The 20062-nt window shown below is 42.4% G+C and overlaps 1 protein-coding gene across 2 annotated transcripts in view; it reads right to left on the bottom strand.

The window, feature by feature from the left end:
• The window catches only part of LOC138303594 (olfactory receptor 5V1-like), a 47386-nt gene extending 29745 nt beyond the window's left edge, over positions 1-17641 (bottom strand). The window contains exons 1-2 of one of the 2 annotated variants that reach the window (XM_069242871.1): positions 17287-17641; positions 2020-2111 (exon numbers count right to left, since the gene is read on the bottom strand). The gene's annotated coding sequence lies outside the window, so the exon portion shown is untranslated. Of the gene's footprint in view, positions 1-2019; positions 2112-16594; positions 16739-17286 lie in introns of those variants that run through there. The other variant, XR_011205420.1, reaches the window with a different exon arrangement.
• Between the last annotated feature and the right edge of the window lie 2421 nt (positions 17642-20062).

Raw genomic sequence — 20062 nt, 5'->3', positions numbered from 1 at the left:
TGCTGCTTATGTTGCAGAATAATAAGTAACCTGTGTGGTATATGTGAATACTGCTGGTTTCTGCATAGGAACTATGGTGTAATGTTCTGACAACTGCTGGGTATCAGGTATTACTGACATATTATGTTTGGCCTAATTAAGTTGTGTACAATACAGTTTATTTTTATATGACTTGGTGTTGTGTTTCCTTTGTGGTGGGGATAGTGCATCACATGTGTTGTGTGTGTTGTGCAAACGCTTTACACATTGCCTCTGGGATAAGCATGACTGCTTGAGCCAAGCAACCAAGGGGGTGAACAGGGGTTATCTTGGACGTGTAACTCCCTTGCCCTGACTAGAGTGGGCAGGTTCTGCCTAGCTTAGGTGCATGCCCTAGCCAACCAGAAACCCCATTTTTAACAGGCTTCTTTCCTTAAGGTGCACATCTAAAGCGTTCTGTTGTGGAAGTGCCAATACTTAAGCATGTCAAAAGTGAAAACGTTACAAAAGCATTTTTTTTAATTTAATTTTTTGATTGTCATTTCCATGAAAAACAGAAAATGACACTAAAACACACAATAAATATTATTTAACAGCATGGGATGGTTTGCATTTCAGAAATGTGAAAATCATTGCTGTTGAAACATGATTTCAGTGTTTGAAGCTCCCGAGGTTGTAATATAGCCTTAGAACCTGCCGTAGCGGGCTCTACCGGCTATCAAAGGCCCGCTCCCTGCGTTAAATGCCCGAGCCGAAGGCTCGGGCATTTAACAAGGAAGAGGGACTTTAATAGCCGGTAGAGCCCGCTTCGGCGGGTTCTAAGGCTATTAGAACATTCTGCCACTCAGGGCAGAATGTTCTATTTAAAAAAAAAAATTGCTCACGGAGCCCGAGGGGATTAAAATCCCCTCGGGCTCCGTGAGGCTTTGTTCACAGCTGCTGCTGTGAACAAAGCGAACATTGGAATGTTGGCGCTGCGGGCTTTTACCGGCCAGTAAAAGCCCGCAGCACTCCATTGTTTTCAATGGAGCTGCCAACGTTCCAATGTTCTAATTCTCTATCAGTACCCCTTGGCATGCTAATGTGAGAGAGGCGTTTGCAGGATGCTGGGTCACAGGCGCTGGAAGGAGGGGTGCAGGGGCCACTGCTGGGTCGCAGGCGCTGGAAGTAGGGGTGCAGGGGCCGCTGCTGAAGTTCAGAAGGTGAATGAGCAACAACGGTGCCGTTTAATTTTGTGTTAATCTTGTCACATTCGCTGTGCTCCAAAGACAAAGGTTAAATGTCAGGCTGTGTCTTCTGTTTAATTGCTTCTTATTCAGAAACGGTTGGTTACTTTTATTTATAAGTGAGAGGAATTTGCATAATTGACGTAGATGACAATCTTGCTGGGGCACAGAAAGTGAAAGGAATGGCTCTTTGATGTCAGGTTTTCATTAGCAAACAGCTAAATTTAAATACCGTTACTATACACATATTTCAAAATATATCAGCAGTAACGAAACACAAATGAAGTACATTAGATGGTAATTCTGAAGTGTGATGGAAAGAAGATTTTACTAGAATCAAAACAAATCAAGACACTTTACTTTACAAATAATAAATGTGCTTAAATACAATATCCACACATTGTTTGTGTGCAATATATTTTTTACCATTAAAACTGTATTTCTGTGCAAATTTAGTGGCCATTTCATTGGAAAATGTGCTGCCTGTAAATGACAGTGCACTGCCGCACAAGTGTTTCAAAATACTCCACCGGCAACATACCACACAGCCTTACCACTCTCATGTTCCATGGATGTGGCACATATGCTGCTTTTAATATTTTTGTCTGACCCTTGGATTTTTTGCAATGCCTATGACTTCAGTGATCTAACTTTAATGGCAGCACCCCCATTGTGAAACATTTTCAGCACCAATGTGTTGGGGTACTGCCCACCAGCCAGATTCCCAACAGATTTATTTTGATCAGACTCCATTTCCTTAGATCAACACATTCACAAAGTCATTAAGATCTGAGGAAAACCAAAACAAACTTACCTCTCCTTATCAGGACCTGTGCGCGCCTTTTCGAGGGTACGGGTATCATGTCGAACTTCTGTAAAAGGGCTACTTCAATCGATGTTTTTCTGCTAAGTAAAAAACACATTCACAGTATCCTTTGTTACCCTTTCCTCCATTACTCATAAAAGTAAAACAGTTAAATTGAAGTAAAGATGCAATTCCTAATGAGTTCTGAAGCTGAGAAGGAACTCTGACTTTTCATCAAGACAGCTTTCCTTGCCCCTTCCTGAGCTTCCTGGGGAGCCACACTGACATAAAGAGAAGTAGGACTACAATCCCCATTGAGGTCAGAAACCCTGCATGGGCTCACAGGTTAGAACAATACTTTTTTTCCTTTCCTCTGTTACTTACAAGTACAAAAAATACAAATAAATTAAGGAGATATTTGGAGTTTGTTAGAAATAAACACCACAGTGTGAGTACCACATCCATAGATCACCAAAGTGCAGTTACTCCTGTCTTTCCCTTCGCGGCCTGAGTACAGCTCCATCGCTGATGGGTAGGCAGGAGTACGTCTCACAAAGAAAATGGAAACAATAACAAAATGAGCATAAGGAAAGTGCGGTGCAAAGTTTATTTACTGTGGTGGTTATATTGGCTGAATACAAGAGACATTGGAAAAGTAAACAAGGTTCACAGACCGGAAATATCATGTAAATAGGTGTGTTAACCACTGTAAGAATTGTCAGATGTTAGGGCCTGTTTTAGAGTTTGGCGGATGGATTACTCTGTCACGATGTGACGGCTATTCCATCAGCCTTATAAGTACCATAGGGTATCATGGACGTCTAATGCAGCGGACTGAATATCCGTCACCTTTATGATGGAGCAGCCCATCTGCCAAACTCCAATCCAAGCGCCTAGATTAAAAAACAAGTTTATTTTGCATTTTATTTTTCGGTTCTGTTTTTGCTAAAACAACACTGTGTTGAAGAATAACATTTTGACAACTATTGTAATGCATTCACCTACTTACTTTACACAGACTTCAAGTGAGCACTGGCTTACTCGCACAATGTGTTGCCTTGGGTGGGATAAGCATTCTTTAAAAAAATATTACTATCATCACCAACAAGTCCCTGCCAGCTGCTGCTCCTAAAACACTGCACCTAATACTTTATAAGAGAAGCACTTCATAGGAGGCAGTACAACACACGAAAAACATTTTACAAAATGATTAATACTTGAATCAATTATATACAAAAAGATTCAAAGTATCTGAAAGGAGCATAGCACCTATCGCAGCCCATCAGCGTCAGTCCCCAGGAATGAGTGCCGGTGAGCACCACCGCAACCACAGACTCAAAGTAAACACTGAAGATAAATCTATCAACCAATGTACATATATGTGGAGTTCTGTGTAGTAAATCTATGCACTTTTCTTCACAATATTACTGTTGTTCATATTATGGATGTGATATTTCTCCAGGCTAATATTTAAAACTCAATATTGTGGTAGAAAGACAGATTGCTTCCAAAAAAAAAAAAAAAGAATCAGTGAACTACATATTTACATTTATGCTATGCTAGACAACAGTGCATGTCGGCTACAGGCGCCAGGTCACGTGAGTGCAAGTGAAGCACATCTCTTCCTCAGGCTTGCCTTTCGGGTCTCAGCCTGAGGGTTCAAAGTGGCATTGTATCAGACACATTCATTTCTGAAATATATCCGCCTAGTCAGAAAGCATTTACCATATAAAACCCTAAAGGCATGTAACCTAGCAGAAGACGAAATATAAAATCCCGCTCTCTGGGGGCCCCCGAATCTCTCTCCCATCTTAAAATGTTTCATGTCTGAGAAGGATGCTATTTTTATGTACGGTCTTATTTCTGCCATTGGTATTTCATCCACATTACATATTTGGAGCCATATTTATGAGAATTCGTCTCAGGGTTGCTTCCCTGCGTCAAAAGGAAATGGCAGGAACGTGCTGTATCTATGCAATGCGGGTATTCCTGTCCCCTCCAACCAAGCCGGACATGTTCTGGCAGCCTAGCACCAACGCAGGCATCCTGCAGTCATGTTGCAAAGTGTCTGCGTTGTCAGCAGAGTTGCTTTTGTGCAGGAAGTTGCACCTTCCTGCAGAAAATCAGTCCTGGGAGGCTTTTTCCTCTTTCTGTGTTTGCTGCAGAATGCACACATACTTGCGGGGTTTACACAGACCTGGAGTCAACATAAGCACAGATCACAAAAATATCAGCATCCCTCTCGGCGACTCATGTAGTGCAGTCCCTGAGCTACATAAGATGCCGGCCTCACTTATTATTATTATCAAATTGTTAGAATGCTGGAATGGGTCCGCAAGGAGGATGCTTCAGAGAGTGGAATGGAGGACTGTTGTTAGTCTGCATTTTAAGTTCAGTGTAGGGACATTGGCCATAGAGAGTGGGTGTGTATTTGACTATTTCTTTAGTGAAGTTAAGAGGAGAGGTGCTACTGTCAGGCATTAACAGCTGTTGGTGAACCTTAAACCTATTACACACCCTGGTCTTCATCTCAAAAGCGTAACTGGTGGGCGGTTGAATAATGATCATTAATGCCCTTTTCAGAGGGTGTTAACCACTGTCACTCTCTGTGCAGCCATGAATACCTGTTGAATGTAGAAGTTCCATGTATGCAAAGTTCATTGCTGGCATCCACTGGAAAGGCTCCCAGCAAGAGATGGTGCAATGCAGTAATGTATGCAAGGGCAGCATTCTTCCTATGGGTGGCATCTGCTTCACTCTTCTCAAATACATAATATAAGTAAAGACATTCAACATTCCAACATAGCTCAGGGGGTTGAGCGATCACTGCAGCTATTTGTACATTAATTGCAGGTCACATGTTAGAATCATGCAGGACCAACCCACCTTTCAGGCACTACACGCAGCGAGCACTTCAGTGAGGGTCAATGTGAATATTCCATGTATCTGGTTTATGTTTCTATGTCAGCTCTTCATGCACAGACCCCTCCACACCTCTCTCCCACCCCCGAGGGCTTCTGGCACTGGGTCCTGGTTGGTAGCTCGTTGCACACTGGAGGCCTCAAGTGTGAACCAGTGGGTTATATTAACTACACTTGTGATAAAGAGCTTCAGCATCTCTCAACATTGAACATGAGAGCGCTATTTCTACCCAGTGCCCTGATACTCCAATGTCAATCTCGGGAGGGTGTAAGGTTGGGTCATCCTGGTCAGGGCTGAAACTTAGCACCTGCAGACTCTGGTGATGTCAGCGGTGAGCGTTTAACTGACAGGTTCATTACCTTTGTAGAATGCAAATGATCATACAGAGAATGAGTGCAGAGTGGTAATTTCTTCCAGAATGATGGTCCAGGGACTGATAAAGCTCTGCCTCCAAGTCGTCATCTTCTGAAGCGTGGACCTCCACCACTGGTTGACATCAGGAAGATGCAAGTTCCCCTTTCAGGTAAATTTGATGGCGTAGATTGGGATAAGGAATTAACCCTCTGCAGACTGAAGGCACACAGACAGGCACTGCAGACTCCAGAATGATGCAGACCTATGACAGGCATGTCTCAGGGGCTGCCCCGCTGGGACTGAAGATGGCAGCAGCATGCATGCAGGACCAACAGGTGGGGAGGTGCAGCAAAGCGCCTTAGTGACGGGAGTCATGTTAAAGGCGCTCAAAATGTGACATGCATTACACTCATGGGCTACAGAGCCTAGAGAGGGAGGGGAAACATAAATGAAATGTAAAATGCGATAGTAAAGCTAATTCCAGGAGATCTTACCTTCTGCAGTAACTGGATTAGACTGAAACCTGTAGTGACTGACCAGGGGCAAGCAGGAAAACACAGGACTCAGCAGAAACAGCACAGAAGCCCTGGAGCATCTTCAAGCATGGAATGTCTCCTCTCCAGCCCACCTTCGCCAGCACTGACATTTAATGGCAGCAGACATTCCCCAGGGGCAGGGAGCTCCAAGCCAGGCAGGGCTCAATGAGCAAAAGGCATAAAGTGTTGCCTGCTGATTAAAGGCTGTGAGCCTGGTCCCAGGATGCCATGTTTCTGATGCAGCAACACACACACTTTGGAGTCTCTTGGGACAGGCCCTATCAGTGAATCATTATGTTATTTTATTTTTTACTCTCGGGCTTTCTATACTTCTCCTAAAACTTATTTTAGTTCTTAGACTTTAAAAAACGGAGGGATTATGCAATCGAGGGGCAGCCAAAAATCCCAATCTATGAAAGACTTTGCTTGTGAGAAAAAAAAAACAAATTGCACACTCCAACTGAAATACTCTGTGAAGTTGTGAGGTTATGATAATGAGAGATCGCCTCCTACATTTCGTGTTACAAAAGTATAAACCCTCCCAAAAAATTGATAAAGACACACATGCCCGACATTTAAAAAGAGGAAAGTAAGATTAAAAAAAAAAAAAATTCGAGAGAATGTATCTTCTCCATTGACATATGTTGAAGAAGAGGTAATTTCAGGTGGGAGACAGCCAAAATAAAGCAATTTTTTGCTTCACAAATCGGGAGTCTCCCGCCTGAGTCGGGTCTATTGGCATGTGTGTAAAGAAGACTACCAGTGTGTTGGGTGTTTGTCTAAACGTGAGATGTGGTAGGACTCTCTCTTTCTGGGCTACTCTGGGCACCCCCAGTCTACAGTCTACATTCACTTGAGTAAAATGTTAGACAAGCCACGATGCTGGCGCTCACCCTCCGTTGCCCTCACTCTTGTGATAGGCGGAGGGCAGATATGAAGTGAGCAGTAGCTGGGCAATTGAGAGCTGATTCCTGATTGGGCCATGACGAAGCAAGACGGCGACGGTGGTTTTCGCCATGTGGCAAGCTCTCCCAGCAAGAAGACCAGCCAAGTACTTTAGGATACTTCTGCCAACTATTGGAGGCCTGGGCTGCACATGTGGCTGAGTGCCGAGTGGAGAAATAAAATGACTTGGCACAGCTGCGCTGGGTGGCTGCCTTTTAATAACATGGCGTCACCACACAGGAAAGCTGAGGAAGGGAAGTGGCTTGCCCGATGTCACAAAGGCTGGGCCCATGGCATACAATGAGGTGTGTCTATGGAGGAACACCTCCGGTGGCACAGTAGGACATATTTGTAGGGAGGTGCACTGCCAGGAGTGGAAGCCCAGGGAGAAGACAAACTGTGACTCAACAGGGTGGTCTTCCAAGGGCTGGCTGAGTGATGGAGCTGAGAGACTGGGTCTGCCCTGAACTCTTGGTTGAAGATGAAGACCACCTTATCATTGTTGGTTGGATAAGTGACCCTAAATCAGGCACTTATAGGGCACGAATGGTCACAAAATGCAAACTGATTATCCCACATTCCACACACAGTTAAAAATGTTAAGCCTATAGATTTGATCACCCCGGGATCATACATACTGGGGCAGCGCTGCATAGTTGGCATCAACCCCAGAAAGACTAGCAGCATGGGCGCTGGGCTGGGTGGTCCTCCACATTGATAAACTGAGTAACCTAGTGAGCCTGTATCCATCATCTGCGACTGTTATCCATGATGATGTGGCTTAGATGGCATGCTCAAATCAGTAGAGTCTACTATTGGATGCGGCACCGAAAAGTTCAACGACATTGAGCCAGCAAATCCTGACACCAAATCAGCACAGAAAATTGAAGTAGTTGCAGTGGTAATTGTTAACCTCTTATATGCTCATCATACACAGATAACGGAAAGGGCAAAACAGAATGAATCTGTGCAGTCCTCGATGCGACCTACAGTGGAGAAGCTTCAGACTATTGTAAAGGGCCTGTTGAATTTCTAGGCAACTGGGCGGAGGATACAGAAGGGTGTTACAATGAAAAAATATGCGGCTGGTGGGTGTCCCTGAAAAATGCAATTCCTAGAGGACTGGTTAACGTACATGGCTGACCTCCATCACGGTTCTTCGAGATGGAACGGGTATGTGGAATCTAAGGTCACTTGCCAACAGTGGCAGAGCCATCCAGGCCAATGGTTGCCAGATTATTTAAATTCCAGAATCAATATTTCTTCCTTCTGCAGGCAATAGAACACAGACCTTAGACCATGGATAATGCAAGAGTCTTTATATTCTCATATTACACCACCCATGTGCAGAGACTGTGACATTCAGTAACATATGTCAAACAGGCACTGTGGCAATGAGATATTAGATATTTCTTAATATACCCTCCTAAACTGCAGGCCAATTCAGAAGGGCAAAGTCACCTGTTTGCACTATCATCCAAGGCCTCTGATTGGATGAAGACAATGGACCGCCATAGGATAAGTGTCATATGAGATGCGGGGAACATTGGAAGGGCATGAAGAAGCAAGAAAATTAGACATTTGTCTGACGGACGTATAGCTATGGAACAGGCAGCTCAGGAGAGAAGTAAATTTTTGCATCAGGTCACAAGTTATAGAGAGGAATGAACCCAGGCATTCAAACCAGACCACAAGTATTTAATTCTGAAGGCTCCTACTGTAATACCAAACCTGTCAAGGAACAACGTGTGAGCCGTGTGAGAATTTGTGCCAGACAGAATCAGTGGTGCTCCATTTATATCTGTTGATAACTTTTAATGTCTGGCCACACCAGGCTTATTGCAAATAAGTCACATCTGTAGTCCCCGGTGGGTAAATAGAAAACGACAATGGGCCACCGCTGCTGATGTTAGCGACCAAACTGGTTTCTGACAGGCCCTGTCCAGTTAAAAAATCATAACATATCCCTTCGGACCTCTCCTCTCCTGGCTTCCTTTTCTTGCTATCCTCTATCCCATCCTTGGAAAATGCCTCTAAAAAGTAAAAACTATTAAATTTAGATCAGGTTATTAAGCAAATTGTGCTGGTAAACACATAATCCGATACTTCCCCTGTGTCACCATCATTCCCTACTTGAGAATGATCCTAAGTGGAGTCGTACTCGCTCACCTTTTCTAATTCATGGTTTGGTCATATGCCTCACCACTTTCAGAAGTCTCCTACTGCTATTGTACCCTACCATGAATAACTGACAATCACCCTCCTGTAATATAAGTGAACCCTGGGTCATTCCCACTTGAGCCCACCCAGCTTTCTTTTGCAGCGTTTGGTTATAGGTCAATATTTAATTTTTTTTAACAATTCTCTAAATGTGTACTTATCCCTTGAAGCGGAAAGTATAGAAGGAAAAAAATACACAATACTCATTGGGAACATAAAACACAGTATGCAGTACCATGTAATGGAACAGAGGACCATCAATATAATGTTAAATAAACATATCAAAACAGGGGTGGAGGTGTGAGAACAACTCACTAAAGCAATCTCAACAAACAAATAAGTGCCATATTCAGGAGAAGAGAGACTGAAAGAAAAGTCAGTGATACAGTTGGACATGATACGTTCATTGATGCATCAATACATTGTTGGATAGGAGTTAGGCCAAACGAAACAGTCTGGGTGTTCCAGTCATAATATTGATAGTCTGACATACTTTTAGCTAATATCCAGGGCTACGTATTTGGCAACTATAAAACATCAAATCAACTAATGTCCCCTTTGATCGAACATTGACATTACTCGTAATTACTAAAGGCTGCATTCCAATCAATAGTTTTTACATTTTTTTGCCTTTCAAACTAAGCTGCCCTCTACTGACAGGCCTAAATAGGGTGAAACTGGTCTGGAGTTTTGTGTTTCAGTTCAGAGGAAATTGGCCTGACGGTTCATGATGGACTGTTCCTATTGGAGCAGGCTCTAAGCTGATTTGCAACTTAGAAAAATGGTTTTAACTTTTTTTTATTATATGTAAATTAATTAAAGAATTAACTTAAAATACAGGCAATAGTGCTACTTCAAATAAATATGTAAAATTAATTTAAATTAATATTTAACATAAAACTATTTTTAATACTGTTGTTCTAGGTAAAACACTTTTTCCCCTACTCTTTATCATACTAAGATCTCCGCACCGACATTAATATAGGGAAAAGGAAAACCATCATTAAAAATATTTTATATCAACTATTAATGTACAATCATTTTATGTATTTATATTTAATGTAGAACAAAGGAAAAATTCTGCAGCTCTATCACCATTATTTTCAGTTAATTCTTTAATTAATTTACGTATGTTAAATTAAATACGTTTTTTAAAAGTTTAAATTAAAAAATAAATTAACAGCTTAAGAAATAAATGTACTTTACATTATTAATCATTAAAGGTGATGTGTAGAAATCAAACATGGTGCTATATGTTAATAACCATTATTGTTATACTGGTGTTTAAAATCAAAATAGGACATTAAAATATTTTTCAGAATTAAACATTAATTATTTACTATTTTTCAATTTTGTAACATTAAATAATATGTATTTTCAATTTTAAGTCTTTTAAAAAATGTAATCTATTTTCACATTATTTCTAAGAATGTTTTAATTTAATTCCCTCCCTACCTTACTTTCTTTGGCTGGGTGTTGAAGTACCAGTGGTTGGCCATGTGCGGTGCTACACTTACCTTTTTTTATTTTAGATGCAACTTATACTCGGATTTGTAAATAGCCAAAAGTAGTCAAATTACTCAAAGTGTAAATCTCTTCAAATTGTAATTTACATTTGTTAATCTGGGTTTTTGCTCCATTAAACTTACATTTCTTTCTTTCTTCTCATGTTTCTAGGAAGCGAAGGTTAAATCTTCCTCTTAGTTAAACAGCAATGATGAGCTTTCATAACAAAAAATGGTGTTTTATATTCACAATGTTCCACATCACAATAATGTGTTTGTTTTTCAGGCTTTTAGGGCCTGATTGTGAGATTTGCAGGACACCCTTCCATTAAACTCTAAATAAGGCCCTTCATTTAAACCAATATATATTGGTGATATCAGAAAATGATCAGTTCTCCATGTAAGACAAAGTTGACTTGCAATGATTTGTGGAAAATCAATATTTGTTTTGCCTTGTAATTGTGATTTGATTTGATTAACAGACATACATTGACTGAAGGTTACACCCCCATTATTAGTTGGCTGAAGCAGGATTTGGTAGGCTGATTCCAAGTGGCCCAGTGTTACCACTCCTGGGATTATTTTGTGGATGAATACGGGGCCTGGCTGTACTGCGGACAGAAATGGTCTGGGCCACACACGGGGAAGAAAGGTTCTACCTACCACCTGTCGTACACCCCCCTACAAGCTCTGTGGAGCTTCAGATGTCAAAGTGGGAACTCAAGGGGCAATTTGGAGGTCGGAACAAGTGGGAACAGCTTGTGATAAAGTACAGCCCAATGATTCAAATGTTTTTTAATCGTAGATCTCAAAATGAGAAGAACAGAAGCATCCCTATGTAAGTAAGTCTGCCAGGAGTGTGTGTCTTATTTTTGATTTCACCTGAGAAATTAACATAAAAAGGTTTGAAGTTTTTAGAAATGTTTGATATGCAATCAGTTATTGGAAACCATGTTAACTATCAAAGTAGACTTGGTTGCGCTCATAAGATTCCCTTAAATGTTTTCTCTTATACAGTTTAATAATACAACACAGGCTGTAAACACTATGCCAACCCTTCATTTTGTTTATCACTGTTTGCTATTTAGCCCCCTGACTCTAAACTCCTTTTCACCAACTGCAAATTCATCTTGTTAGTCATGTTCATGCTCAAATGCTGATTTAAAACATATTTTATTTGATTGTCCTTCAATTCTCCAGTTTTGGAAACTGGTTGAGCATCAAATCAACAAGATACTTAAGGTTGCTATCCCTTTCTTCATAGCTCATTTTTTTCTAGAGAGTTTGGCTCCTCAATGGTTTGATTTAAGCTCTGGCAATAAATATAGATTTGTTTGTGGCTGTTGTTTTTCATTTAATAACACTGCAGGGAATTGCCCCTTCATGAATGGGCACCCGCCCACACTTTTTGCCACCAGTGCTGATGTGCATGACTCTGTTAGTGCACAGGAAGTCTTCTATCCAGGAACCCAGTGCATGTGCTCTCTCCCTAGATTGTTATGTTGACATGATGATTTCCTGATTGACAAGACTTTACCCCCTTATAAGGCCCCAGTAGATGGCACCCAGGTCATAGGTGGTAAAAGGGCCCCCATGGGCTGCAACATGAGTTTGTGCAACCCTGGGTGATCCTCCCAAAGTACTAGTGGCAGGCCTGCCATTGCAGACTGCCAGAGAGCTGCAAACTGATCAGGTTTGGCTGTGCCCACACTGAGAGTGGTACAGTCCCATGCACTGCCACACATATATATGTCAGACACCCCTAAGGTAGGCCTCTGCAACTCAGAAGGCAGGGTGCTTTACATTTAAGGTGAAGACATATAAGCATAAGCGTCTATGTCTCTTTAGTGTCCTTTCCATTAAGATATGCTATAAGTGCAGGCCGGTCAGTAGGATAACATGGGACTTAAGCCCCGACTGACCAGGGCCACTATCTCCATTATGGTACTGTCTAGATATGTCGAGTTTGTTGTCAAACAACTTGCCCTCTCTTCCAACATCAATCTTTTGTCGAGGATCAGCTGGCGTGCACCCAGGTGGCACGCTAGAGGTTTCCACATGTTTGCCACCCTCCTTTGTGCTTTGGCTAAGCAGCCTGTGTGCTTGCTGCCACCAATACAGGTTTCTGACCTCCTACCAGACAGCCTGGGTGCTCCCAGAGGAGAGAAACTAAAGGATTAGGCCGGCATGAAGTCACACCACACACCCCTCAGCTGGGCCAGTGGATAGAGCCAGAGAGCGATGAGCTTCAAAGGCTACATCACCCCTGATAGCCATCTGTGCTGTCCTCCAGTGAGGAAACAGCCCTCCCGCTGCCCCAGGCACATTTGCTCATGAACAGGCAGGAAATTAGGCATGCAGGAACTGTGCACATCCCAAGCAGGCTGGCCACAGCTCCAGGGTGAGCTACCCTGTCTGTGCACTAAGTTATAATTTCTGCTGTATTAGGAGTAGCAGAATTGAGGGTTCTGGGTAGCTAAAGGTGACCTGTCACATAGTATGTAGTCACCTCAGGGGTGGATTAGCTGTAGGAGCTAACTTCCCATTGGTCTCCACACCCCAAACTCCCCTTAATCCAGGATTTAAGGGATGCCTCTGACATCAGACCCTCAGATCTGATCGATCAACCTCAAAGAAGAAGCTCTATACCAGCGATAAACGGACTCTGCCCACTGCTCAAAACCAAAGGGGGAAATTCTATCCCTCAGGTAACAGACTGGGAATTGCCTGATAGACCTTTGTCCTTGGCTGATACTCATCACTTCCAACCAGAGGGACAACTTTGGATGCCAGAAGCACCTTCAGTCTCCCCTGGACTGGTAGCATCAGTCCCCTGCAAACTGTAGGTAAAAACAACTGCAGGATCCGAAGTTTCACCGACAATTGGGCCTGCTATGGGATTATCAAAAACCAGGTGGTCTTCTGGGAGTCATAGTCCAGTCTGCCTCCAAATCTCAGGTGGCTACTTCCCCACCTTTGCACCTGGTAACTTCCCAAAGCATTCCTGCACCTTTACTGCTGCCAAGACTTGTTGGTTGCCAGCTTGGTAACTAAACCCTTCACTCGATGCTGCAGGTGCAGGGCATAGCGTGCAACCTGCATCCAAAATCAGCAATCCAGTCCCAGCTGAGATTTTGCATCTCCTTGTCAGAGTCCTTGTGCCAGTGGTAAAATCAGCACCAGCACAAACCCGTTCAGCACCACGGACAGCCAGGACAACTCTGCGCCCGGACCCCACGGACCTGGTAGACGTGAACTGACTGTTGTGGCCTTGTCCCAGGGCCTGCAGCACCTTAAGCCTGCAAAGTTCCCTGTAGCTCGACCTACAAGTGGTCATTTCTCACCAGTGGCATCCCTGCCATTGTCTTCAATGCGAGTCCCGTTCTGCACCATGGACAGCCAGGACAGCTCTGCACCTAGACACTGTTGTGATCATGTCCCAGGGACGGATCACAACTCATCTTTAATTGCATTTTCGAAACGCTTGACTTTTTGCCACTGTCTTCAGTGCAACATTTAAAAGCCATTTCTTCAATGGATTTCTATTGCTTCTAAAATTGATATATCCAGTTCTACTGTACCATACTGTTTGTTTTGGTGTCTAAATTTACATAAAATAAGTTATATTTTTAGAAACTGGTATCAGATTTTTTTCGATTGGTGTCAATTACTTGTAGTTCATGTTTTTGCTGTGCAATGCTTAGCACGGTCCTCTAAGTAAAGCCTGACTGCCCTCTGCCACCTTACCAGGACTGAGATAAGAAATTACTAGTGTTAATGTTAGGACCATTTCTAGGGTATTGTGAGAGTTTTACATGGTGAGAACTAACCCCCACACCACATAACACTTCACTTTCCTACAAACATCAAACTGTAAACAGGCACCTAACGTAACGTTTTTACTTTTAAGTCCTGGTGGAATGCCATTTGTTTTCTTCATAGACTAGACACCAACTGTGTTTCTCCTATATCCATTTCCTTAGCCATCAAGAGAGTTCCTTTAAGGCTTCCACTAACTACACGTTTATCCTCATGAATACAAGTATTACTGTGTCTGATGAAGTGAGGGACCACCTTCAATTCCTCCAATTCCCTCTGTCTATTTGTATTGTATATTTATACTTATATTAATAGATGATTTAAATAATGTCAGCATAATGCATATGTACTCTTTTACTTTTTTCTCCACTTCACAGTGTCTACAGTTTTATTACTATTTTTTTTTTAACTTACACGGTTCAGCTATGTATTTTTTCCTTCCCCTTATTTCCCCACCCCCCACACCTCATACGTTACGATAGTTTCATGCAGCTTAAATGTACAACTACTTATATTTATTCTTAACAATTTTACTTTCACAAATTGTATTTATGCCTAGTACTTTTGTGTTATTTCTTGTTCTTATACCATACAATAATTATTGAATTGTTGTTTCTTGCTGTCCTCAATAAACTCTAACTTTAAAAAAGTTGTCACTTATTAATTCCAAACGTTATGAGATTAAAACACCCCTAACAATGTATTTGTTAACCTTTATACTTTTCAGATTCTTTGTGTTAAAATGACTTGGTGGATCTTTGGAAGCTGTTAACAGCTTGGAAACTGATGGGGGGATGAACGGAGCAATCTGTACATACTATAGAAAGGCGACTTATCTAATTAGAAAGAAACCAACTACCAATGTATGGAGTCTGCAACTTATTTTTCAGCATGTAATGTCTGGGATCTGTCATTGTTTTACCATTACAATATGGCCACACATCATTTCTGAACACAGTGGCATCTTGGAATGTCAAACAAATTAAGCCTGTGGACAATACCACTTTAAAAGGGTTGAAACAGGGGCCATGTGGGATGCAGATCACCAAGAGATGCCCACAGTTCTGAAAAGTGACTCAGCAGTGACTCAGCAGTGCCAAGTGCTTTACAAATAAATCAAAAAACATATTAAAAAAGGCAGGTTTTCTAGGAGAAAAAAGAATGAACGGGTATCTTAAACTAAGAGAGTGTCCCTAGCGCCATGAGAACCTAGGGGTGAGTAGTGCGCTCTAGAAATAGCTGATTGATTGGTTTTGATTGATTGATGTTAGGCCTAGAAAAAGCGGGAAACTCGATGAACCATTGGTAGGCCAATGATCATAGATTGAGACTTCGTTCAGCAATAAAAACTTTACAAAGTCCTCAGGAAAATCTCAAAATTAAATGTATGCTATGAAGAAATTTAAAATGAAGACTGGTTTAGTGCACATGACGATGCATGTGCTAATTCCTTATAGCGTGTTCATTTATTTCGTGGTTTAGCAAAATGGCAAGCCAGAGCTTTTAAGTTTTCCAAGTCCATGCATGAGTAGCTTATCCAGGCAAGGGTTTTCCAATGCATTCTGGGGACTTGCATTGTGCTTTTGTCCAATAGTAAAATCAGAACTACAAGTCCAAGGATGCAAAGCAAAATCTCTGGGCTTTGTGAGCTACTCACTCATTGACCTGCACAACTTGAGAACTTTGGAAAGAAGAAGGAATGAAAAAAACTAGGCGATTGTTCATACTGAGACGTACATCTTCCATCCATAGCACCAGAAAAGGATAGACATGACATCACCTTATGGGATCAATAAAAATGTCAGTGTTCAAAAAAGAAACATTTATAATACCAGTGCTTATCAGAGAGGCAATGGCGGGGAGTATTACAATGTAAACATGGGAACATTTGCTCTTCAGAAGAAAGGACATCTGGCACTCTCTCTGGCAGGAGGCGTATTAGGCATATTTACCGATCAACAAAATCAATGACAATTGATGATTACAGAAGGTTTGGATGTGAGCCCATGTATGTCTTGATATTGGGGATACCTACTAATCATTCTTAGAGTCCCCTGTTTTAGTGTGGTTATATCATGGGCTTTCTGACGCTCTGAGGTAAAAAGATTGAAATTCTCACAAATTCTGCCAAGTTTTATGTGGCATAAATTGTTGGGGGTGGGAGGGGGCGGTTGGCGATAAGATCATTCAGTTTGCTTCATGGTGTACTTTTAATTTGGGCATAAACTCCTTTTTGTGTCTTGTAGCGATACTGAAGGGCATTAATCACGCAGGAGTCGGTCGTCAGGTATATAAGTGGTATTTATTGTATATAAATTGGAATTGTGCTCTTGCGGTTTGTGTTTTCTCCTCTTTGTTTCTTCCGGATTTCGTTTGATGATGTTATGCAGGTTTCTGGGTCTCACTCTTCTTCTTCTTTCCCTCCGTCTCATAGGTTTGCCGGGAAGCGCACGCGAAAAGAAACAGAGGGATAGCGGTAAGTGATTTTTTCTTTAATTCACTCGTTTTGTATTTCCCTTTTCTATCTCCTCCTGACTTTCCTTCTTTATGCTTCGTTCTTTTTCTTTCCTGATGTCTTTTCCCTTCTTTTCCTGTGTTTTTCTTGGACTGCAGGCTTTTCTCTTTTCTTCCCCTTTCTGCCAGTGATTCTGTCACGGTCTTTTCCTACCTTTCTTCTTTCTGATCTCTCTTTTGCTTCTACTCTCTGTCTTTTAAGGGTGTGCTTTCCCTATCTATTACTCGCAACTTTGTCACTTCTCTTATTCCAATACAGGCTCTTTTCTTACACAGTGCCTTCTTACTTCTCTTGTGCAAATAAGTGCTCTTTTCCTTATGCGGTGCTTAGACACTTCTCTTGTGCAAATAAGTGCTCTTTTCCTTATGCCACCCAACCTTTCCTCGTGAAAATATTGTGCATCCCCTTTAGTCTTTCCCCCTCCCGTCCTCCCGACCCTCAGGCCAGTTTCCCCAGACACCTGGAAATGCCACGCTTCTCCAGAAGCATGGCGGGACCCAGCGCTCCGTCTTCCTGGGCTACCGCGGTGTTTGAACCTCTGTCTGCCGCTGGGTTGATCACTTCCCGTCGGTTGGGAAGGAACCGCTCTCCCGGCATCCAAATCCTCTCGTCTCGATGGGTCTCCTCGTCCTCCGTCCTTTCGCCGTCTCGTCCTTCGTTCCTCCAGTCCTCTATCGCGCAGTCTTCCTCCTCCTCTACCTCCGCTGACACCGACCCTTTTAACTTTCCTCCTTCCTGCGACGTGTCGGAAGCTTGCCGCTCCTTGGTGGTGACGCTGGGATGTTCCTGTGCAGCCCCGGCAATGTCAGCACAAGTCAGGCTCATGTGCGGGCGGGATATGGCCAGCCCGTCACATGTCTGAATTGTGAATATCACAGGACTAAGAGATATTTAAAATATATTTTTTAAAACTGCAGACAGTCAGAGGTATAGTATTTCTTTCAAGACACCTATTGAATTATTTTTTGTACCGTTTTCTTGATAACGTCCAAGCATCCTACAAGTAAATGGGATGTAGCCAGCTAAAAAGAACATTTGCAAGATGATACAACCCAAAATATTTTAGTGAAGTTTCACACTGGCCAATATTAGTTTTCCCTTTAGTTCTAGCTAACCAGGTGTTGATCAACTGTCTAAGAACATCTTTACTTTTTCTGACCAAGTGAGCAAACATCTAAAAGCTACTAGACCAATCTAAGAAGTGGCCGGAGTTGCTGTTGGTGACGTAGCTAATAGGAGGTTAAGAGGACACACACACACACTCACTAGTCTCAACTCTGAATTGACACACCCTTTGACAAGGAATTTTAGTGGTGTTGATCAAAGGTGCCAGTTGTCCAATAGGCCTGTAGTTAGGAGTGTAGTTTTCAGGAGGGATTGGCCCCAAGTAATGACAAGGCAAAAAAGGTAATGACAGGACTAAAAAAGAATAATAGGAGCAGATTATTACAATGATATTTGTGGAGAGAATAGGTCAACATGTTTAGACCTTAAAGCACACTACAAATTATTGGTCCTACTCTAGTCAGAGGAAATGATAAGGCCTTTTTCAATAATTCTACCTTATGAAGCAGTCTATTAAAATGTATACACAATATGATGATTTTAAACTGGAGGTGTGTAAAGCTGTGAAGTCGTCTGTCTCGCACCTTTGTGTACATTCTTTGCTGATAGGTTTCTTGTATTTCTTAGTAAAAAGAAATGTTGAGCAATGCTTTTAGTAGTGGGAAAATATTCCTGAAGTTGTTCAGGGCTGCAAGTTAAGCAGCTGACTTAAACCACTCTACAGCTGTTCCTTGATGCCTCCACCATCACCTAAACCAAACCAAACCAAAAGCTCATCCGAGGTGGTGGTTACTTGCCTTCAGCATTCAATGGTCTTGTGGTGGAGGAATTCTTTCCATCTGCGTGTGGGAATTCGGCAGAGGCAAATCACCACCGGCTGAGGACTGTATGGCATAAACGTCAGCCTGGGCATGGTCTGGGAAGTTTCTGCCACATTAGCGATGAGTGAAGGTTCCTGACTCGCATTTTACATGCTGGTTTGAAAAAAGGGCACATAGTCAACATAGGCATGTCCCATTAGTTACAAGGAGCTTGTGTAATAGGAGGCTGCACAACATGAGACCTTCCTGGGCAGCTAGCAGCAAACTAGTTAAACATGATAGGGGTATGTCACTGTGAGAGCCTGGAACGGGTCTGTTTGAGGTTTGTGGCATGGGCAGGGACACTAGTTTCATCTCCAGGCATGGAACAGAAGTGGCCAGGCAGAATCCCTGTCCAGAGACTGAGCTATTGAGTAGGACATCCACAGTTATGATCCAGGATCTTGCTGTATGCTAGTTCTCACCATCACTTTACTGCTGCTTGTATTTGGAAAAGGATCTCGCTACCACCAAACTAGACCCCGCTCTCATTCTTAAACAACTGGCTCCTTGCAAAGACCCCTCGAGCTGGAATCCATCAGATCCTTCAAGGAGGTATCCCTTAGGCAGCAAACTGTGCTTGGAGGGACACATACATTTTTGCATGGTGAAACTGACTACCAAGATGAGACGTGTGAACTGTGAAGGCCATGATCAGAAGTCATGGTGTGAGGCAGTATGATGCCAAGTTCTAATCCAAATTAGACATCCATTATTATAGGACCACTATTTCTCAACATATCAGGTTTACTTTTCAGCGACAACACCAATACTTCGTAGCAAGACTGCCAAAGGTAATACGAGGGGGCGGAGGGTCCCTCATGAAGCTAATCCTCTCTGCTTTCCACTGCAAATGCCTCTCTTTCCCTTTCAGTTTCTCCTGCTCTCCCTCATGTAATTAATTTTCTTTCATTCTATCTCTCATTCTATCTCTCTTTCCTCCCATTCACTCTCCAACGCTTTCCATCATAATTTGTTTCTCTCCTTCTACTACATCACGTACACTCCCCCATACTTCACCAGCTGCGTCCTCTCTCTTTTCTTCGGTTCCAAATATATGTTTATGTTATCTATTTCCTTCTTCCTTATGCCTACCTTCTTTTTCTCTTACTCCTTTACTCTCTCTCTAGAACGTTGCTATCTTCCTGTCTCAATTTATCCTTCACTTGCTTTCTTTCCTTTTGTCTTCTTTCCCTTTCAAGTCTCTGTGTTTTCTTAGAATCACCTGCCTCTCATTTGTCTCTCCGACTCACTCATTCTCCTTCTTCTCCCACTAGCCCCCTCGTCCCTTCTTTCTCTCTCCACATGCCC

Source organism: Pleurodeles waltl, chromosome 7, assembly GCF_031143425.1.
Source record: "Pleurodeles waltl isolate 20211129_DDA chromosome 7, aPleWal1.hap1.20221129, whole genome shotgun sequence".
In the NCBI taxonomy this organism is placed as follows: domain Eukaryota; kingdom Metazoa; phylum Chordata; class Amphibia; order Caudata; family Salamandridae; genus Pleurodeles; species Pleurodeles waltl.
This window is presented reverse-complemented; position numbering and strand designations above follow the sequence as displayed.